Below are 7,950 nucleotides of genomic sequence, written 5' to 3'. Positions count from 1 at the left end.
CGAACTACTACCTTATTTCACGCCCTCCTGTGGTTTAAGGCAAGGGTGCCCCATGTCACCTTTCTTGTTTCTTCTATGTGCAGAAGGATTTTCGTCCTTGCTCAAACATTATGGGCAGATTGATAGAGGCATTCGGATCATCTACAGAGCTCCATGGGTAAATCATTTGCTTTTTGCGGATGATAGTCTTATTTTTATGAAAGCTGACACTCGATCTGCAGAGAGGTTAAACAGTATTATGCAAATCTATGATGCTGCTTCCGGTCAGTGTGTCAACCAGGACAAGAGTGCCATATATTTCAGCCCAAACACACCGGACACAACCAGGCAAGCTATCAAGGCTACGCTTGACATTCATGTCGAGGCATTCAGCGAGCGCTACCTTGGTCTACCCACGGCGGTGGGGAAGATTACCAGCGGAACGTTTGATCACATTGGTGAGCGATCGAGGAGCAAGATGCAAGGATGGTCGAAGAGGTTGTTTGCATGTGTGGGAAGAGAGACACTGATTAAATCAATCGCACAGGCAATTCCCACTTTCAGCATGAGCTGTTTTCTCCTGACCAAGAAAGCGTGCAAGAATCTGAAGTCGGCCATGGCGAAGTACTGGTGGAGCAGCTCAATCGACAAGCGTTCGCTCCACTAGATCTCATGGCAGAAGCTTTCTACGCCAAAATGCAACGGTGGGATGGGGTTTCGCGACCTACACGCCTTCAACTTGGCTCTGCTAGGAAAACAGGGATGGCGCCTACTGATGAGTCCCAACTCACTATGTGCGCGTATCCTCAAGGGCAGGTATTTTCCGGATACGGACTTCATGCAAGCTTCTGCCCCGAAGCATTCTTTCGCTACTTGGAGGGCAATCATAGCGGGTAGAGAAGTTTTGCTTACTGGGTTGATCAAGCGGGTTGGCGATGGATCGTCCATAGCGGTCTGGGAGGACCGGTGGATCCTGTCGACCACAAAGATGTCCCCACTCCTTCGACCACCGAACACCATTATCACCAGGGTCAGTGAACTAATAGACTCTGACAACTGGACATGGCGGAGGCAAACTGGTTCAGGACACTTTCATTCCACCTGATGCGGAAGCCATACTCAATATTCCTCTTCGATCAGGTGGAGGTGAGGATTTCCTTGCATGGGCACACAAGACTTCAGGCAACTACACCGTCAAATCGGCGTACCGAGCTCTAATGACTCACAAAGAGCGTCAAGCTCTAGAGGAAGGGCAGGCTACCGGTCCCTCAATTGATAATCAGCGGATGTGAAATGCTTTGTGGAAGTTAAATGTTATACCAAAAGTGCGGGTGTTTTTCTGGCGTGTCTTGCGAGGTATACTGCCAGACGAGAGCACCCTCAAGCATAGGCATCTACGAGAAACAAATTTGTGCAAAATTTGTTTGGCAAAGGAAGAGAATCTAGAGCATGTATTGCTGAAATGTTCACATGCAGAACTTTTTTGGGAGGAAGCACACCAACTTTTTGATTTCCATTTGCCACAACTACACCCGGATACATGGGCCAAAGATATCATATGCGAGGATCGATTCACTAACAAGGAGCGAGCTATCATCGTCTCAGTTATGTGGTCTGTCTGGCACTCGAGAACTAAGCTGACACATGGAGAAGACAGACTTGATCCAGCGCATTCGGTTCGGAGGACCATGGAGTCACTAGCACTATTGGATGTACCTCGACGACACGCTCTAGTCTTACCAGGTCATGGTTGGCGTCCACCTGACTCTCCATGGGTAAAGATCAATACCGACGCCGCTGTTCGGCGAGAGGAAGGCAAAGGGGGCGGTGGAGGAGTTGCAAGATCTCCGAGCTCCTTCCAAGGGGCGTGGAGCAAGCCATATCCCGATGTGACAAATCCCCTCATCACGGAGGCGATGGCAGCTAGAGATGGTGTCATCTTCGCCAAGCTAAGGGATTTTTCGAAATTCGTCCTCGAGACGGATTGTTTGGAGATAGTAAACCTCTGGACCAATCGCCATGATTCATGCTCAGTCGTGGCACCAATCTTAGTAGAGATTGGAGAGCTTGCTAGTAGTTTTACTTCTTTTGTAATCCAGCATGTATCAAGGTCAGCTAACGGTCCGGCTCATATCTATGCCAAGCATGCTTGCACGATTGACGTGACCAAGAGCTGGCTAGACAATACTCCTAGCTTCTTGATTAGCAGCCTTTTGGCCGACTCCGTATAGAACGCTTTTATTCAATAAAGCTCTCAAGTTTCCACCGTAAAAAATATATATTTGTGAGTCCCAAATACATGATACTATTTATGTTACCCCCACTATGACCAGTCTTAGTGCTCGCAATAAACACGAGGTACAACAGCACTAAAAAAAGGAAAAGACACATGCTATGGACAACAGCGAAAAAAGAAAAACAACAAACAAAAACAGAGCTATGTCAATTTACCAGAAGACTAGTACCGCTACGAATCGGTGATGTTTACGAGTCGTGCCGGACAAGCTAACATAATCGTGGTTAATTCTATGGATTTGCTATTTTACAGTCGAGTGTTTTTCAATTCGTCGTCATTTAAATCTATGTTCGTCCGTTCTGGTGCGGAGATTCGCGCTAGGTTCTGTTTTGTTCGGGTTGGTTTTATTGTCGGGCGTGGTTTTGTGTCTCAGCCCGTTACCGTCGCCCCGGCCCGGCACTATTGATTTTTTTTCCTTTTGTATTTGGGAGTGGGTGTCGTTACTCTTTCATTTGGTGGCTCTGTTTAGATAATGCCGAGGAGAGAGAGAGAGAGAGAGTTTGAGAGGTGGAGTAGAGGAGACAATTCCTTCTGTTCATGTGGATTCCGAGATATTCCACCGCTCGATCTTATTTTCTCTTCCCTTTCTCTTCGTTCCCTGGCTGCCGCGGTCGGTTGTTCTTGTCTCTCGCCCTCGCAGGTATGATTTTGCTTGTGTTGTGGCTGTGTAGCTTCAAAATCTAGGCTGAGTTTCTTGTTTGGATACGTGGCAAGTGCATGTTGCGGCCATGTTGTAGTCTGCCATTTTGCTCCCCTTCTACTTGCCTGAGATGGGTGATTTGTTCTGTCAGTCATCGGGTATTCTAGGTCATCTGGTCGTTGTGGTCGTTTTCACCCCTGCTGATTTGTTTCCTCTACCGTAGATGTAGAGGTAGGCGAAGTTGTAGTTGTAGTGGTGGATTCCCCTGTCGATTTTATTTCTGCTGGCCTGGGTGTCTATTCCGCCTGCATTTTTATCGGTAGATGTAGTTGTAGATGGCTTGGCCTGGGATTCTACTGGCTTATGCAATGTGGATGTAGTAGCTAATTTGTGTATCCTTCCTCTGAATTTGTTTGCCCTTCCTAGTTTGATTTTGGCCCGGCCCTTTCTGATGTAGATGTAGGTGCTATTTGTTTAAGTTTCCGGCTCTATTATGGTTTCTGAATTGTTGACTCCTTATGTGTTTTACCTGCACATGTTTGCTCTTGGTAGTTTCTGAATCCCTCATGAATTTTTCTTGTTAGATGTAGGTGTTCAGTTTCCCTGGTTCCTGAATCTCAATGAATTTGTGTGTACTAGGCCTGTAGTGCTGATGTAGTGTCAGTCCATGGATTTTTCTTATTTTTGTCAGTGCAATATACCTCAGAATTGAAGTGTAATGTATCCCATAATTGGAGTGTGATCCCCATGCTTCTTTATTGTAATTATAGTGTAATGTACCCTAAAATTATAGTGTATTCTATCTCAGATGGCACTGTATATGCCTAAAATTGCATTTTAATTTACTAACCCCAGATTTACAGTGTAATATACCCTAGATTTTCACTGTATTTTGTATGCTTCAGGACTGTAATTGTTGCATAGTTACACTGTATTATTTCCCAGTTTTACACTGTAATTTGCATGGTACAACACTGTAATTGTTGTAGGGCTTTCAGTTCAGTTTGTGTTAGATAGACTACTTTCAAATGCTTCATCACTGTAGTATACCCTAGATTTTCTCTGTAATTTATATGCTTGAGAACTGTAATTGTTATATGCTTCAGATAGATTACATCGGCTTCTTCGTCTGGGCTTACACTGTAGTATACCATAGTTTTACACTATAATTTGTATGGTTCGACATTGTATTTGTTGTAGGTATTTGCGAGGTAGATTACAGTGGATTTTACCTTTGAATTGGAGGGCTTACACTGTAATTTACTGCAGATTTACACTGTAATTTGAATGCTTCAACACTGTATTTGTTGTAGGGCTTACAACGTATTTGTCAGATAGATCACAGTTGATTTACCTCTGATTTTGCAGCGTAATTAGCATGCTTTTAGGACTGCAATTCATGTATTTTCTTGCTTTTTTATTTTTCTTATTTTCTTGTGCTAGTGTGTCTCTGTTGAAGTAGTATTGAGCAGAGTTCCTGTTTTAGGTTGATGATTGTTTTTGTGTTCTTTCTAGATTTGTCTAGTAAATAGCGTTGCGTTAGCTGTTCATGTGTATTCTTTAATGAAGTGTATGGAGATTTGTTCTACTATTTTACTTCTTTTCTTTTTCCTCCTTCATGTATTCTGTTTATATGTTTTATTTAGTTTAATGAGTAGGCTACGGATGTTTGGTTAGTATCATCTCTTGAGAATGCAGATTCTGTGGGTGAACCTATTGTGCCTAACGACTTTGCAGAAGATGGTTCTTATCCTATGTCTACGGTAGTTATTTCTTTCTTCTTATCTAGCTTTATTTTATTGTTTTTAGTTACTGAGGTTGTTTTATTTAATTTTAGTCTGTCGACTTTTTAATATATTTTTGCAGGAACTATCTGGTGATGAAGGGGGGTTTGACAAATCTCTTTTGAAGTTCTATCTGAATCAAGTGTGTTTTCCATTTCTTGTACTATTTTGATTTTGTTTTGGGTATTTTCTTTGGGTGGCCCTTGTGTTTTTGTCATTTAAGAAAGTAAAATGCCTGAAAGGAAATTATCATCCGCTTCCATGTTCATAGGCCCATCTCCTGAGTGTACCTGCAAGCAAAAGGGCAATTTTTTTTCTATAGTTGTGCTTTTCTCAGATTGGTAGCTCTGTGGTATTTGAATTTTGCTTTTACCATGAATAATGTCGGAATGTAGAAGCGCGGTGATAGAAAATGTGTCCTGCGGCATATTTGTTGTGAGCTTTCATTATTATTTATGTATTTAGAATGTTCCTATACTGTCTTTCAACATATTCTGAAACAAATGTGTAACTCACATTTAGAATGAGTTCTTCCTGTGACAATCTCAGTAGATCATCTTCAGTTGCTGTCTTTATCATGCTCCTCATCTGGCATATTTGAACAAAAGATGCCAGTATCAACATAATATTGAGCAACAAACCATTTAGATATAGACGAATTTTGTTGGGTACTTAAACCGTTGTACTTTATGTATTTTTGCTTCCAATAGTTGGGGTATTCCAAGTGTATCCTCGGAACTAACACTGTAAATTATAGTGAAGTTGCTCTGAAGTTTTATTGTAATTTATTGGGTTTTTACCGCATAACTTCATCACTGCAAATCCCTGCATAATTTCATTCTAATTCCCTGTGTATTTTTTTCTGTATTCTTCGCTGTGTATCACTGTAAGCACTTTCGTCGTAAAGCTTGGGTATTACAGTGTAAGCCATGGGTACTTGCTGTGTAATTACATTGTATGTATACTGTATTTTATAGAGGTTTTACAATGCAATTCTTGGTCACTTGCATGTAATTACAAGCTTTGGATTCTTGGGTTTCACACTGTAATTCCTGCTCACTTACACTGTAATTTAGTGTAATCTCATCAGTTTTTACAAGTGTAATTCCTTGTGCTTGCAGTGTAATTACTGTGTATGTACTATGTAATTTATAGGGGGATTTACATTGTAAATCTTGGTCACTTTCAGTATAACTCTTGGGTATTTTCAGTGTCATCCGTTTTTACTTGCATTGTCATTAGTTTCTGCTACTGAATCTTTCTGAAAATTACCCTAGATTTTACATTGGAACTACCTCAATATTTTAGAGTAATTTCCTGCTACATGTAGCATGCGAAGGTTATGTAATTTCCCAGATTTACAGCTGCTGTTGATATGTCTTGTATTTACATTGTTTTTACCCGCTTACATGGAAACCACGTCAGAATTTTAGTGTAATTTCCATGTTCATGTCATTTTAATTGCTACATGTAGCTTGCAAAGTTCATGTAACTTCCCAGATTTACAGTTTGCTATTGATCTGTCTCTTTTGTAGATGAGAAAGATCCTCCTAATTTGTTCATGTAAGAGGTTTAGAGAGCGAACATTTGGAGTAGGAGTATTTTTTTAAAGGAATTGGAATAGGAGTGTTGCTGACCTGTGGATCGTCCTATTTCAATTGGAGTAGGAGAGCTGCGTCCAGGCGAACCGGGTCAGAGATTAGCCCGAACCGTTTTCTTTCAAATACAAAACATACAGTTGTAGGGGTGGAAGGTTTTGGACATACAAGTGTTAGCTGTTTATTTGTCCAGAAATTTGAATGTTTTCGAATTAAAAAACAGTCAAATGCTAAATAGACAGCATTCTACCCTAACGCACGGAGCCCACCCTAACGCACGGAGCCCACGATTCTTTCTGTCTAAAAAACAGTAGTACCAGCTAGCTTTGTACGTATAATCGATCAATCGTCCGGCAATGTCGGATCCCACCGGTGCCGCGGAGTTCGAGCTCAACTACTCGTCGATCGATCAGTTTCCATGCGACCACGTTTTCCACTCCGACATCTTCTCCGCCGGAGGGTACGAATGGCGGATAGCCTGCTACCCGAACGACGTCGGAAGCTTCGTGTCCGTGTACCTCAAGCTCATGGACGAAGCCAAGGACGTCACGGCCATCTTCGACGCCGCCATTACGGGCAACGACCAGCTGGCGGCGGGGGCGTCACGCTTCTTGTGGCACAGGCGGGCCGTGCATGTCTTCGGCTTCAGTAACTCACCTGAGGACGACCACAGCGATGATGACTTCTGGGGGTTCGATCAGTTCGTCCACCAGAGAGATCTCCACAACTACGACGAGAGGAGCAATGGGCGCGTCACGGTCAGGTGTTCGGTCCTGGTTGTCAACGACGGCAAGCCCCTCCCGATGAAACAGGGGATAGCCGTGCCGCCGTCGGACATAGGAGATGATCTCGGCGGCCTTCTGGGCTCCACCGCACTGACGGACGTGTCGTTCGTCGTGGGCGACGACCAGGCGGCGCCGCTGCGCGCCCACAGTTCTTTTCTCGCCGCCCGCTCGCGGGTCTTCAAGGCGATGTTCAGCGGCCCGATGCTGGAGGCCACCTCGCCGTCGTCGCCCGTCAGGGTACGCGACATGGACCCCGAGACGTTCACGGCGATGCTCCGCTTCATATACACGGACGACCTTCCCGCCGGTCTTGGAGGCGACCCCGGCGAGGACGAGGCGCTCCGGTCCCTGCCGCGGCGGACCGGTACGCCCTGAACCGGCTGAAGCTTCTGTGCGCCCGGAGGCTGCTGGACAACGTGTCGGTGGACAGCCGACACGTACAACTGCCCGGAGCTGAAGACAGAGTGCATCGACTTCGTGGTGGCAGATGGGAATTTCAAAGAAGGTTGCGCTCATGGATGGTTTCTTGGAGTTGATGACGAGATCCCCCTCGATACTTGCTGAAATTAGCAACAGGCTTGGGAGGCCGTAACATATTAACATCACACGTATTACTGTTTCTTTGTCGTTTGAGAACTGTATTAATGCGTTGGCAACTCCTTCAGTTTTATTGTAGTACCAAAGTAAAGGAGACAAAGAAGAGACACAAATAATTCTCTTAAATCTATTACAACGTGGAAGACCCACTTATATACATGCTGAAGGGATGTGTTGGAAGACATATTTTCCCTAACAAACACCTCCTGAGAGGCATCCCTCCCACTTATATGCACTGCTAGAAATACTAATATTGCACACGAGCAAAAAA

At 44.0% G+C, this 7,950-nt stretch overlaps 1 pseudogene; it reads left to right on the top strand.

The window, feature by feature from the left end:
- The first annotated feature begins 2,719 nt into the window (after positions 1-2,719).
- Positions 2,720-7,674, top strand: LOC125515559 (annotated as a pseudogene).
- The last annotated feature ends 276 nt before the right edge of the window (positions 7,675-7,950 follow it).

This window comes from Triticum urartu, chromosome 6 (genome assembly GCF_003073215.2).
Source record: "Triticum urartu cultivar G1812 chromosome 6, Tu2.1, whole genome shotgun sequence".
NCBI classification, from domain to species: domain Eukaryota; kingdom Viridiplantae; phylum Streptophyta; class Magnoliopsida; order Poales; family Poaceae; genus Triticum; species Triticum urartu.
This window is presented reverse-complemented; position numbering and strand designations above follow the sequence as displayed.